Here is a 14045-nt window from a genome sequence, read left to right as displayed (position 1 = left end):
TAATCTTTGAAAACCAATATTTCAACCCTTATTTACCTTAATACACATCAATAAAAAGGAATAAGGACCATTAGTTAAAAGAAATACCCCTCTGTTATGAATTTATACCCACCTAAGAAAACCTATAATTTTTTATTTACCGGAAATAAGATGGTATAATAAATCCTATCTGACCCCCAATAAATCTCAAAGTATGAACAATTCAACCCTAATTTATCCTAATACACATTATAACGAAGGAATAAGAACCACTACAGCAAAGGACTATCTCTTGATTATGAATTTATACCCCCCTCATTATACCAATAAATTTCAATTTGACGTTAAATATAGGGCATACTAAATCCCTTCGGAAACCCTCTAATCTTTGAATAACAATATTTCAACCCTTATTTACCTTAATACACATCAATACAAAGGAATTAAGACCTTTAGTTAAAAGAATTACCCCTCTGTTATAAATTTATACCCAACTAAGAGAACCTATAATTTTCAAATTACCGAAAATAATATAGTACACTTAATTCATTCTGACCCCCAATAAATCTCAAAGTATGAACATTTCAACCCTAATTTATCCTAATACACATTATAACAAAGGAATAAGAACCACTAGAGCAAAGAACTATCGCTTGATTATGAATTTATACCCCCCTGAGTACACTCCTAAATTTTCATTTGACGACAAATATATGGTATACTAAATCCCTCCTGACCCCCACTAAACCTTTAAGTATTAATATTTATACCCTATTTTATCCTCATACACATCAAAACAAAGGAAGAAGCAGCATTAGTTTAAAGAAATACCCATGTATTATGAATTTAAACCCCCCTGAGAATACCCCAAAATTTCCATTTGATGTAAAATATGAAGCCTACTAAATCCCTCCTGACCCCCACTAAACCTGTGAGTATAAATATTTCTAGGCTACTTTATTCTAAAACACATTAAAACAAAGGATTTAGCAGCATTAGTTTAAAGAAATACCCCTGTATTATGAATTACTACCCCCCAGAAAATGCCCGAAATTCCATTTTGACGTTAAATATAATGAATACTAAATCCCTCCTGACCCCAACTAAATCTTTAAGTATTAAAATTTCTGCCCTATTTTCTCCTAGTACACATGAAAACAAAAGATTTAACACCATTAGTACAAAGAAATACCCCTGTACTATGAATTTATACCCCCCAGAGAATGCCCAAAAATTTCCATTTACTGTTAAATATTTGGTATACTAAATCTCTCCTGACCCCCACTAAACCTTTAAGTATTAAAATGTCTACCCTATTTTATCCTAATACACATCAAAACAAAGGATAAAATACCATTAGCTTAAAGAAATACCCCTGTAATATGAATTTATACCGCTGTGAGAATACCCAAAAATTTCCATTTGACGTTAAATATATGGTATACTAAATCTCTTCGGAAACCCTCTAAATCTGTAAGTATCAATATTTCAACCCTAATTTATCCTAATACACATCAAAACAAAGGAAAAAATACCATTAGCTCAAAGAAATACCCCTGTATTATGAATTTATACCCTTCTTAGAATACCCAAAAATTTCCATTTGACGTTAAATATAATGAATACTAAATCCCTTCTGACCCCCACTAAATCTTTAAGTATTAAAATTTCTGCCCTATTTTATCCTAGTACACATTAAAACAAAAGATTTAACACCAATAGTATAAAGAAATACCCCTGTATTATGAATTTATACCCCCCAGAGAATGCCCAAAAATTTCCATTAAATGTTAAATATTTGGTATACTAAATCTCTCCTGACCCCCACTAAACCTTTAAGTATTAAAATGTCTACCCTATTTTATCCTAATACACATCAAAACAAAGGATAAAATACCATTAGCTTAAAGAAATACCCCTGTATTATGAATTTATACCCCTGTGAGAATACCCAACAATTTCCATTGAACGTTAAATATAATGAATACTAAATCCCTCCTGACCCCCACTTAACCTATAAGTATTAATATATTTACCCTATTTTATCATAAAACAAAGGATTTAGCAGCATTAGTTTAAAGAAAAAGCCCTGCAATATGAATTTATACCCCCCTGAGAATACCCAAAAATTTCAATTTGACGTTAAATATAAAGCATACTTAATCCCTCCTGACCCCCACTATACCTCTAAGTATGAATATGTGTACCCTATTTTATCCAAGTACACATGAAAACAAAAGATCTAACACCATTAGTATAAAGAATTATCTCTGTATTAGGAATTTATACCCCCCAGAGAATGCCCAAAAATTTCCATTTGACGTTAAATATTTGGTATACTAAATCCCTCCTGACCCCCACTAAACCTTTAAGTATTAATATTTATACCCTATTTTATCCTAATACACTTCAAAACAAAGAATAAAATACCTTTAGCTTAAATAAATACCCATGTATTATGAATTTATACCCTTGTGAGAATACCCAAAAATTCCCATTGAACGTTAAATATAATGAATACTAAATCCCTCCTGACCCCCACTAAATCTTTAAGTATTAAAATTTCTGCCCTATTTTATCCCAGTACACATGAAAACAAAAGATTTAACACCATTAGTATAATGAAATACCCCTGTATTATGACTTTATACCCCCCAGAGAATGCCCAAAAATTTCCATTGAACGTTAAATATTTGGTATACTAAATCTCTCCTGACCCCCACTAAACCTTTAAGTATTAAAATGTCTACCCCATTTTATCCTAATACACATCAAAACAAAGGATAAAATACCATTACCTTAAAGAAATACCCCTGTATTATGAATTTATACCCCCATGAGAATGCCCAAAAATTTCCATTTCAGTTAAATATAATGAATACTAAATCCCTCCTGACCCCCACTAAACCTATGAGTATTAATATTTCTACCCTCATTTATCCTAATTTACATTCAAACAAAGATGTTAGGACCCATAGATAACAGAAGTACCCTTGTATTATCAATATATACCCCCCTGAGTATACCCATAATTTTCAATTTGAAGTTAAATATATGGTATACTAAATCCCTTTGGAAACCCTCTAAATCTCTAAGTATCAATATTTCTACCCTTAATTATCCTAATGCATACTAAGAGCAAGGAGATATCATGACAAGTTTAAAGAAATACCCTTGTATTATGAATTTATACCTGCCAAAGTAAACCCATAATTTTGAATTTCCCACTAATTATATGGTATAGTAAATCCCCTGGACCACCTCTTAATCTATAAGTATCAATATTTCTACCCTCATTTATCCTAATATACATTCAAACAAAGATGTTAGGACCCATAGATAACAAGAGTACCCTTGTATTATCAATTTATACCCCCCTGAGTATACCAAGAAATTTCAATTTGACATTAAATATATGGCATACTAAATCCCTTCGGAAACCCTCTAATCTCTGAATATCAATACTTCAGCCCTTATTCACCCTAATACACATGAAAACAAAGGAATAAGGACCCTTAGTTAAAAGAATTACCCCTTTGCTATGAATTTATACCCACCTAAGTGAACCTATAATTTTCAATTTACTTGATATAATATGGTATACTAAATCCATTCTGACCCCCACTAAATCTCTAACTATGAACAATTCAACCTTAATTTATCCTAATACACATTAAGATGAAGGAATAAGGACCACTAGATCAAAGTATTTCCTCTTAATTATGAATTTATACCCCCCTCATTATACGAATAAATTTCAATTTGACATTAAATATTGGACATATTAAGACCCTTTGGAAACCCTGTAAATCTCAAAGTATCAATAGTTCAACCCTTATTTATCCTAACACACATCGAAACAAAGTAATTAGAACACTTATTTAAAGGAATTACCCCTCTGTTATGAATTTATACAAATCTGAGTATTCCCATAAATTTCAATTTGAAGTTAAATATTTGGCATACTAAATCCCTTCAGAAATCCTCTAATCTCTAAATATCAATATTTCCACCCTTATTTACCCTAATACACATGAAATCAAAGGAATTAGGACCCTTAGTTAAAAAAATAACCCCTCTGCTATGAATTTATACCCACCTAAGAGAACCTATAATTTTCAATTCACCGAAAATAATATGGTATACTAAATCCATTATAACCCCCACTTATCTATAAGTATGAACAATTCAACCCTAAATTATCCTTCTACACATTATAACAAAGGAATAAGAACCACTAGATCAAAGGATTACCTCTTAATTATGAATTTATACCCCCCTAAGTGAACCCATTAATTTCAATTTGACGTTAAATATAGTGCAAACTAAATCCCCTCTGACACCCTCTAAATCGTTAAGTATGAATATTTTAACACTAATTTATCCTGATATACATAAAAGCAAGGAAATAACCACATAAGTTTAAAGTATCACCCCTTTTTTGAGAATTCGGAGCCCCTTAAGTGTTACCATAATGTTAAATTAACGTTAAAGATATGGTAGCGATATCTTTGAAGTTGTTGATCATGATCATTATCCTTACGTTAATTCAAGTATTTCGACATCCTGTCAATGCGATAACCCTTAAAAGTTAACGGTATTGACTTAATTTTAACGATTTTGATCCGCTCAAAAAATTTACCCTATCAGTGATGATGAGGAAAAAAGTGACAAAACAGGGTCACGGTACTCCGAAGTTATCTATTATTTTGAAAATCTTTACGTTATTTCAAGTTTTTCGACATCCAATCAATGCGATAATCCTAAATAGTTAACGATATAATCTTGATTTGAATGATTTATATCCGTTCAACAATTTTCACTTTCCCCCACTTTTCAAGAGATTAAGTTACGAGGCACAGGACCAAGCCCGTGGTTAGACATGTCGTGGAGATCTGGGCCGCTATGGGAAATCTTGGATATTTTGACGCGGAATATGGTCTCGCGACATGAAATAAAGTGGATTACATAAAAAAGTAACCGATACAATCATATTTTAGATCTATTTTGACGCTTTTTGGATTTCCATTTAGACTTAGAAATTTTGACCAAAAATGCAAATTACAAGAGAGCACAGGGTAAACCGTACAAAATAGAATCCTTCTTTGCATATATCTGAGATAAATCCACCGAAACATGATAATTTCTCCCCATGAGTTCAGAATATAGGAATAAATAAAAAAATAAGAGCCGAAAAGGGATGTTTTTATTGGAAAAATAGAGATTTTAGGGGGTCTCAAGGTCATTAACATAAGATAGGTTAAATGTTTGCATATATTTAAGATACATGTGATAAAACATAATGATTAATGCAAAAAAGTCATGTAACCCTGCATAAATAAAAGAATTAGAGCCAAAAAAGGACAAATTGACCATTGAGTTACCAAAAATGTGCCAGATTGTAAGTTACAATACTCCTTAATTAGATGTCCCAGGTGAGCTAAAAGTGACTAAGGTTAATGAGTATTGTCCAAAGTATCATTAGTAACCAACTGCTTTCCAATTACAGCATAAAAAATGCTAACCCCAGCATTGGACCATTTACTATATAACATGATTAAAAAAATTAAGTTACAAAGCACACTTTTTAGAAGTAGTTCTCTGACGTTATTTCCGGTTATTTCTGTACCAAGTCTAGCTAAAGTATAGAACTCATTAAAATCTTGCTAATTATACCTGAAAATAACTATTAGAACCAAAAAATAAGCTAACCACAGGTGGTTGAAAAGTGTGCTTTTGTAACTTAATCCCAAAAATCGGAAATTTTGAAAAATGCGATTTTTTCCCAAAAAACCGATTTTTGAGCAGGAATAAAAGCATAACAGTGTTCTTTATCTAAATTCCAATGTTTCCACCAAGTTTGAATGCTCTACGACGATAAATAAGAAAAGTGTTGAGGAAGACTGAATTTTTTGCACCATAGTGAAGATGATCTGGAGATTTGTATACCCCACCAGACCTAAATTTTTTCCTGAATTTTGACAGCTTTTTTACTTTTAGGGGGTTAGGTGGGGGTTTGAATCCATCTTAAAAAACAGAGAGCTAACCCAAATTGGCCACCCAGAACGTTTCTAACCCCCTGTAAATAAAGGACCAAAATGAAAAGTGTGATTTGTAACTTAAAAAATTTTTCAGTTCCAAATTTTTTGACTTCCAATAGGGGGTTAAAGGACTTTTTCATTTTAGATTGTAGTTTTGACCTATATAAACAATCTAAAACAAACAGGTCCTCTAACCCCGGGGTTTTAAGCCCTAACCCCAGCCTTTGAAAGATTAAGTTACAAAAAGTGTACCGCCGACGCTAATTAGGGTTAGGGTTAGGGTTAGGGTTAGGGTTAGGGTTAGGGTTAGGGTTAGGGTTAGGGTTAGGGTTAGGGTTAGGGTTAGGGTTAGGGTTAGGGTTAGGGTTAGGGTTAGGGTTAGGGTTAGGGTTAGGGTTAGGGTTAGGGTTAGGGTTAGGGTTAGGGTTAGGGTTAGGGTTAGGGTTAGGGTTAGGGTTAGGGTTAGGGTTAGGGTTAGGGTTAGGGTTAGGGTTAGGGTTTGGGTTAGGGTTAGGGTTAGGGTTAGGGTTAGGGTTAGGGTTAGGGTTAGGGTTAGGGTTAGGGTTAGGGTTAGGGTTAGGGTTAGGGTTAGGGTTAGGGTTAGGGGAGTGGGTCAAAAATCACACTTTTTGTAACTTAAAAGCACACTTTTTGTAACTTAAGCCAAAAAAGTGTGCTTTGTAACTTAAAAAAGTGTGCTTTTGTAACTTAAGAGTGTGCTTTGTAACTTATAAAGTGTTAATCGTAACATAAAGTTTCGGGGTTTGCCGACTTTGTCTGTTTTCATTTTTGACCGTTAGCGTATCCTTAAATAACATCGAAAACGGTCTCTAACCCTCTGGGTCCCGTCGCAATATCTTCGATAGTCTCTGAGATAGCTAACCCCGGTAGCGACACTTTTGTAACTTAAGGACCATCACGGATCAGATATCCAGAGTCGGGGGGTGAAATTGTTGAACGCTTATAAATCGTTAAAATAAACATTATATCGTTAACTAATGAGGTTTATCGCATTGTCTGGACATCGAAATACTTGAATTTACATAAACGTATTCATGTTGCTGTCTATTTTTGGAGATTTTCTGACCCGAACTAGTCACTTGATGTATTTTATTATTTGATAGGGTGAATTTTTTGAACGAGTCGAAATCGACAAAAACTCGATTAAATTGTTACTCGATTAGTATTGTCGCATTGCCCTGTCATGGAAATACTTGAATTAATGTCAAGATAATCGTTTTTCTCTATATTTTTGGAGATGTTTGAACCTGATTGTTATGTATTATCTATGCAGCTCTGACTATGCGGGGCCACTAGGCTATCTGCCCACTTTGCACCAGCTTTCTTTTCCATTATGCCTAGGGAGGGAATTGAACCCTCGTACATAGTCATAGAACTGCATACTACCTACAAACAAACAAGATTTATCTCTGTCTCTCTCTTTCTCTCTCTCAATAAGATTACATAATCACCAATACAGCTGATATGGTGTATTCGAGCACATTTCCTGTTATCAACCAGGAAAAGGAGTGGGTTCAATTCCCACTGTCAACAAAAAATGGTGATACATGCACAATCTTATAAGTATCTTTTGTCAAGCACAACACTTCTTCTTATAGCTATTTGTGACATTTTCTCTAAGAAGCACTTTGAATGTTTTAGAAGCAATTTGTCCTATCATTATGTATACAGTTCTGACTATGTGGGGCCACTAGGCTATCTGCCCGCTTTGCACCAGCTTGTTCCATATGCCTAGGGAGGGAATCGAACCCTCGTACATAGTCATTGAACTGAACTACTTACAAAGATCTCTCTCTTTCTCTCTCTATCTCTCTCTTAATTAGATTACATAATCACAAAAAAAGCTGATATGGTGTATTCGAGCACATTTCCTGTTACCCCCCAGGAAAAGGAGTGGGTTCAATTCCCACTATCAACAGAAAATAGGTGATACATGTACAATCTAATGGTTAACTTTTATCAAACAAAACACTTGTTCTTATAACTATCTGTATCATTTTCTCTAAGTAGCACTTTGAATGTTTTAGAAGCAATTAATTCTATCGTTATGTATACAGCTCTGACTATGCGGGGCCACTAGGCTATCTGCCCGCTTTGCACCAGCTTGTTCCATTATGCCTAGGGAGGGAATTGAACCCTCGTACATAGTCATTGAACTGTACCATTTACAAACAAGGATCTCTCTCTCTCTTTCTCTCTCTCTGAATTAGATTTTGTAATCATCAATAAAGCTAATATGATGTATTTGAGCACATTTTATGTTATCAACCAGGAAAAAGAGTGGATTTAATTCCTACTAGCAATAGAAAAAAAGAATACATGTACAATCTACTGGTTAACTTTTATCAAGCACAACACTTCTTCTATTTGTGACATTTTCTCTAAGAAGCACTTTAAATGTTTTTGAATCAATTTATTCTATCATGATTATAATTACAGCTCTGACTATGCGGGGCCACTAGGCTATCTGCCCGCTTTGCACCAGCTTTCTGTTCCATAATGCCTAGGGAGGGAATCGAACCCTCGTGCATAGTCATGGAACTGTACTACTTAAAAACAAAAAATAAACGGTTTAAAGGTTATTTAGCTGATAATCCTTCACCATATGGAGAAGACCATCTCAGTAGTGTACATGAAGGGGTGGATACTGAACTTATAGCTAAATACATTAAATTTCATCCTGTTTCTACAGGATTAAAAGATAAAAATACCAAAGCAAAGTGATTAAGAATATAGATTTTTAAATGATAAATTCATAACAATGGCTTTCCTACAGGGGGTGTAAGTTCAAAATAATATGATTATCCTCTAAACTAATGGTCATTACTTTTTTGTATCAAGGTAACTTAGGATAAATTAGGATATAAATACTGATCTATTAAGATTAAGTATGTTTACTTAGCGGCTAACGATACTGATTTTTCAATGATAAAATGAAAATTATGGGTTTTCTGATGGGGGTTTGATTTTGAAATAAACGGATTTTTCCTAAAGGTAAAGGTGTTTATTACTTTGTATTGATGTGATATAGGTTAAATTAGGGAACAAATATTGATCCCAAAAGATTTAGGGAGTTTCTTAAGTGATTAACTATACCGATTTTCAACAAGAAATTGAAAATTATGGATTGTTTTAGGGGGGTATAATTTCTTAATGAAAGAATTTTTCCTGAAACTAATGCTGATTATTTCTTTGTATTTATGTAGTCAAGAAGAAATGAGGGTGTAAGTCTTAATCCCAAACGTTTTTGGGGGTCTACTAAGCGTTTAACTATATCCATTTTTGAACGTTAAACTGAAGAATATGGGTTCTTTCCTAGGGATGTAATTTCTTAATTAAATGATTTTTCATTTAACTAATGCTGTTTAATTCTTGGTATTATTGTAATAAAGGATAAATGAGGGTTGAAGTAACAATTCTGAAACATTTATGGGGTCTCTCAAGCGTTTAAGTATTACCGTTTGTTGATGCTAAAATAGAAAAAATTGGTTTTTTCTTGGAGTTGATATTTCATAATGAAATGATTTTGCCTTCAACTATTGCTGTTTATTTCTTTGTATTCATGTAATGAAGAATAAATACGCATGTAGGTATTCATAACAAAAGATTTAGGGAATTTCCTAAATGATTTACTACACTGATTTTTTAACGATAAAATGAAAATTATGGGTTTTCCCTGAAGGTGTTATTTCTCAATAAAAGGATTTTTTCCTGAAACTAAAGCTGATTATTTCTTTGTATTAATGCACTAAAGGAGAATTGAGGGTGTAGGTCATAATCTCAAAAGTTTTAGGAGGTCTACTAAGCGTGTAACTACATCCATTTTTTAACGTTAAAATGAAGAATATGGGTTCCTTCATGGGGATGTAATTTCTTAATAAAAAGATTTTTCATTTGACTAATGCTGTTTATTTCTTTGTATTCATGTAATTAAGATTAAATAAGGGCGTAAGTATTCATACAAAAAGATTTAGGGAGTCTCTTAAGCGTTTAATTATATCAGTTTGTTAACGTTAAAACGAAGAATATGGGCTCCTTCATGGGGGTGTAATTTCTAAATAAAAAGATTTTGCCATAAATAAATGCAATTTATTTCTTTGTATTAATGTAATTAAGGATATATAACGGTGTTAGCATTCATACCAAAAGATTTAGGGAGTTTCCTTAATGATTTAATATACTGAATTTTAAACGATAAACAGAAAATTATGAGTTTTCTCAAGGAGTGTAATTTCTTTATAAAAGGATTTTGCCTAAAGCTAATGCTGATTATTTCTTTGTATTAATGTATTAAAGGATAAATTAGGGTGTAAGTATTAATTTTTAAACATTTATGGAGTCTCTTAAGCGTTTAAGTATATCCATTTGTTAACGTTAAAATGAATAATATGGGTTCCTTCGTGGGGGTGTTATTTTTTAATAAAATGATTTTGCCTTAAACTATTGCTGTTTATTTCTTTGTATTCATGTAATTAAGGATATAAAAGGGTGTAGGTATTCATACTAAAAGATTAAGGAGTTTCCTAACTGATTTACTACACTGATTTTTTAACGATAAAATGAAAATTTTGAGTTTTCTCAGGGGGTGTTATTTCTCGATTAAAGGATTTTCCCTAAAACTAAAGCTGATTATTTCTTTGCATTAATGCATTAAAGGAGAATTGATGGTGTAAGTCTTAATCCCAAAAGTTTTTGGGGGTCTTCTTAGCGTTTAACTATACCTATTTTTGAACGTTAAAATGAAGAATATGGGTTCCTTCCTGAGGATGTCATTTTTTAATTAAGTGATGTTTCATTTAACTGATTTTGTTTATTTCTTCGTATTCATGTAATTAAGGATATATAAGGGTGTTAGCATTCATACCAAAAGATTTAGGGAGTTTCCTTAATGATTTAATATACTGAATTTTTAACGATAAACAGAAAATTATGAGTTTTCTCAGGGGGTGTAATTTCTTTATAAAAGGATTTTGCCTAAAGCTAATGCTAATTATTACTTTGTATTAATGTATTAAAGGACAAATTGGGGTGTAAGTATTAATTTTTAAACATTTATGGAGTCTCTTAAGCGTTTAAGTATATCCATTTGTTAACGTTTAAATGAATAATATGGGTTTCTTCATGGGGGTGTCATTTTTTAATAAAATGATTTTGCCTTAAACTATTGCTGTTTATTTCTTTGTATTCATGTAATTAAGGATATAAAAGGGTGTAGGTATTCATACTAAAAGATTAAGGAGTTTCCTAACTGATTTACTACACTGATTTTTTAACGATAAAATGAAAATTTTGAGTTTTCTCAGGGGGTGTTATTTCTCAATAAAAGGATTTTTCTGAAACCAAAGCTGATTATTTCTTTGTATTAATGCACTAAAGAAGAATTGATGGTGTAAGTCTTAATCCCAAAAGTTTTTGGGGGTCTACTTAGCGTTTAACTATACCTATTTTTGAACGTTAAAATGAAGAATATGGGTTCCTTCCTGAGGATGTCATTTTTTAATTAAGTGATGTTTCATTTAACTGATTTTGTTTATTTCTTCATATTCATGTAATTAAGGATATATATGGGTGTTAGCATTCATACCAAAAGATTTAGGGAGTTTCCTTAATGATTTAATATACTGAATTTTTAACGATAAACAGAAAATTATGAGTTTTCTCAGGGGGTGTAATTTCTTTATAAAAGGATTTTGCCTAAAGCTAATGCTAATTATTTCTTTGTATTAATGTATCAAAGGACAAATTGGGGTGTAAGTATTAATTTTTAAACATTTATGGAGTCTCTTAAGCGTTTAAGTATATCCATTTGTTAACGTTAAAATGAATAATATGGGTTCCTTCATGGGGGTGATATTTCTTTAAAAAAATGATTTTGCCTAAAACAATTGCTGTTTATTTCTTTGTATTCATGTAATTAAGGATATATAAGGGTGTAAGTATTCATACCAAAAGATTAAGGAGTTTCCTAACTGATTTACTACACTGATTTTTTAACGATAAAATGAAAATTTTGAGTTTTCTCAGGGGGTGTTATTTCTCAATAAAAGGATTTTTCTGAAACCAAAGCTGATTATTTCTTTGTATTAATGCACTAAAGAAGAATTGATGGTGTAAGTCTTAATCCCAAAAGTTTTTGGGGGTCTACTTAGCGTTTAACTATAGCTATTTTTGAACGTTAAAATGAAGAATATGGGTTCCTTCCTGAGGATGTCATTTTTTAATAAAGTGATTTTTCATTTAACTGATTTTGTTTATTTCTTCGTATTCATGTAATTAAAGATATATAAGGGTGTTAGCATTCATACCAAAAAATTTAGGCAGTTTCCTTAATGATTTAATATACTGAATTTTTAACGATAAACAGAAAATTATGAGTTTTCTTAGGGGGTGATATTTCTTTATAAAAGGATTTTGCCTAAAGCTAATGCTAATTATTTCTTTGTATTAATGTATTAAAGGATAAATTAGGGTGTAAGTATTAATTTTTAAACATTTATGAAGTCTCTTAAGCGTTTAAGTATATCCATTTGTTAACGTTAAAATGAATAATATGGGTTCCTTCAGGGGGTGTTATTTCTTAATAAAATGATTTTGCCTAAAACAATTGCTGTTTATTTCTTTGTATTCATGTAATTAAGGATATATAAGGGTGTAAGTATTCATACCAAAAGATTAAGGAGTTTCCTAACTGATTTACTACACTGATTTTTCATCGATAAAATGAAAAATTTGAGTTTTCTCAGGGGGTGTTATTTCTCAATAAAAGGATTTTTTCTGAAACCAAAGCTGATTATTTCTTTGTATTAATGCACTAAAGAAGAATTGATGGTGTAAGTCTTAATCCCAAAAGTTTTTGGGGGTCTTCTTAGCGTTTAACTATACCTATTTTTGAACGTTAAAATGAAGAATATGGGTTCCTTCCTGAGGATGTCATTTTTTAATTAAGTGATTTTTCATTTAACTGATTTTGTTTATTTCTTCGTATTCATGTAATTAAGGATATATTAGGGTGTTAGCATTCATACCAAAAGATTTAGGGAGTTTCCTTAATGATTTAATATACTGAATTTTTAACGATAAACAGAAAATTATGAGTTTTCTCAGGGGGTGTAATTTCTTTATAAAAGGATTTTGCCTAAAGCTAATGCTAATTATTTCTTTGTATTAATGTATCAAAGGACAAATTGGGGTGTAAGTATTAATTTTTAAACATTTATGGAGTCTCTTAAGCGTTTAAGTATATCCATTTGTTAACGTTAAAATGAATAATATGGGTTCCTTCATGGGGGTGATATTTCTTTAAAAAAATGATTTTGCCTAAAACAATTGCTGTTTATTTCTTTGTATTCATGTAATTAAGGATATATAAGGGTGTAAGTATTCATACCAAAAGATTAAGGAGTTTCCTAACTGATTTACTACACTGATTTTTTAACGATAAAATGAAAATTTTGAGTTTTCTCAGGGGGTGTTATTTCTCAATAAAAGGATTTTTCTGAAACCAAAGCTGATTATTTCTTTGTATTAATGCACTAAAGAAGAATTGATGGTGTAAGTCTTAATCCCAAAAGTTTTTGGGGGTCTACTTAGCGTTTAACTATACCTATTTTTGAACGTTAAAATGAAGAATATGGGTTCCTTCCTGAGGATGTCATTTTTTAATTAAGTGATTTTTCATTTAACTGATTTTGTTTATTTCTTCGTATTCATGTAATTAAGGATATATAAGGGTGTTAGCATTCATACCAAAAAATTTAGGCAGTTTCCTTAATGATTTAATATACTGAATTTTTAACGATAAACAGAAAATTATGAGTTTTCTTAGGGGGTGATATTTCTTTATAAAAGGATTTTGCCTAAAGCTAATGCTAATTATTTCTTTGTATTAATGTATTAAAGGATAAATTAGGGTGTAAGTATTAATTTTTAAACATTTATGAAGTCTCTTAAGCGTTTAAGTATATCCATTTGTTAACGTTAAAATGAATAATATGGGTTCCTTCA

This window comes from Crassostrea angulata, unplaced genomic scaffold (assembly GCF_025612915.1).
Source record: "Crassostrea angulata isolate pt1a10 unplaced genomic scaffold, ASM2561291v2 HiC_scaffold_48, whole genome shotgun sequence".
In the NCBI taxonomy this organism is placed as follows: Eukaryota; Metazoa; Mollusca; class Bivalvia; order Ostreida; family Ostreidae; genus Magallana; species Magallana angulata.
The sequence above is the reverse complement of the archived record's forward strand: the minus strand, read 5'-3'. Positions refer to the sequence as shown.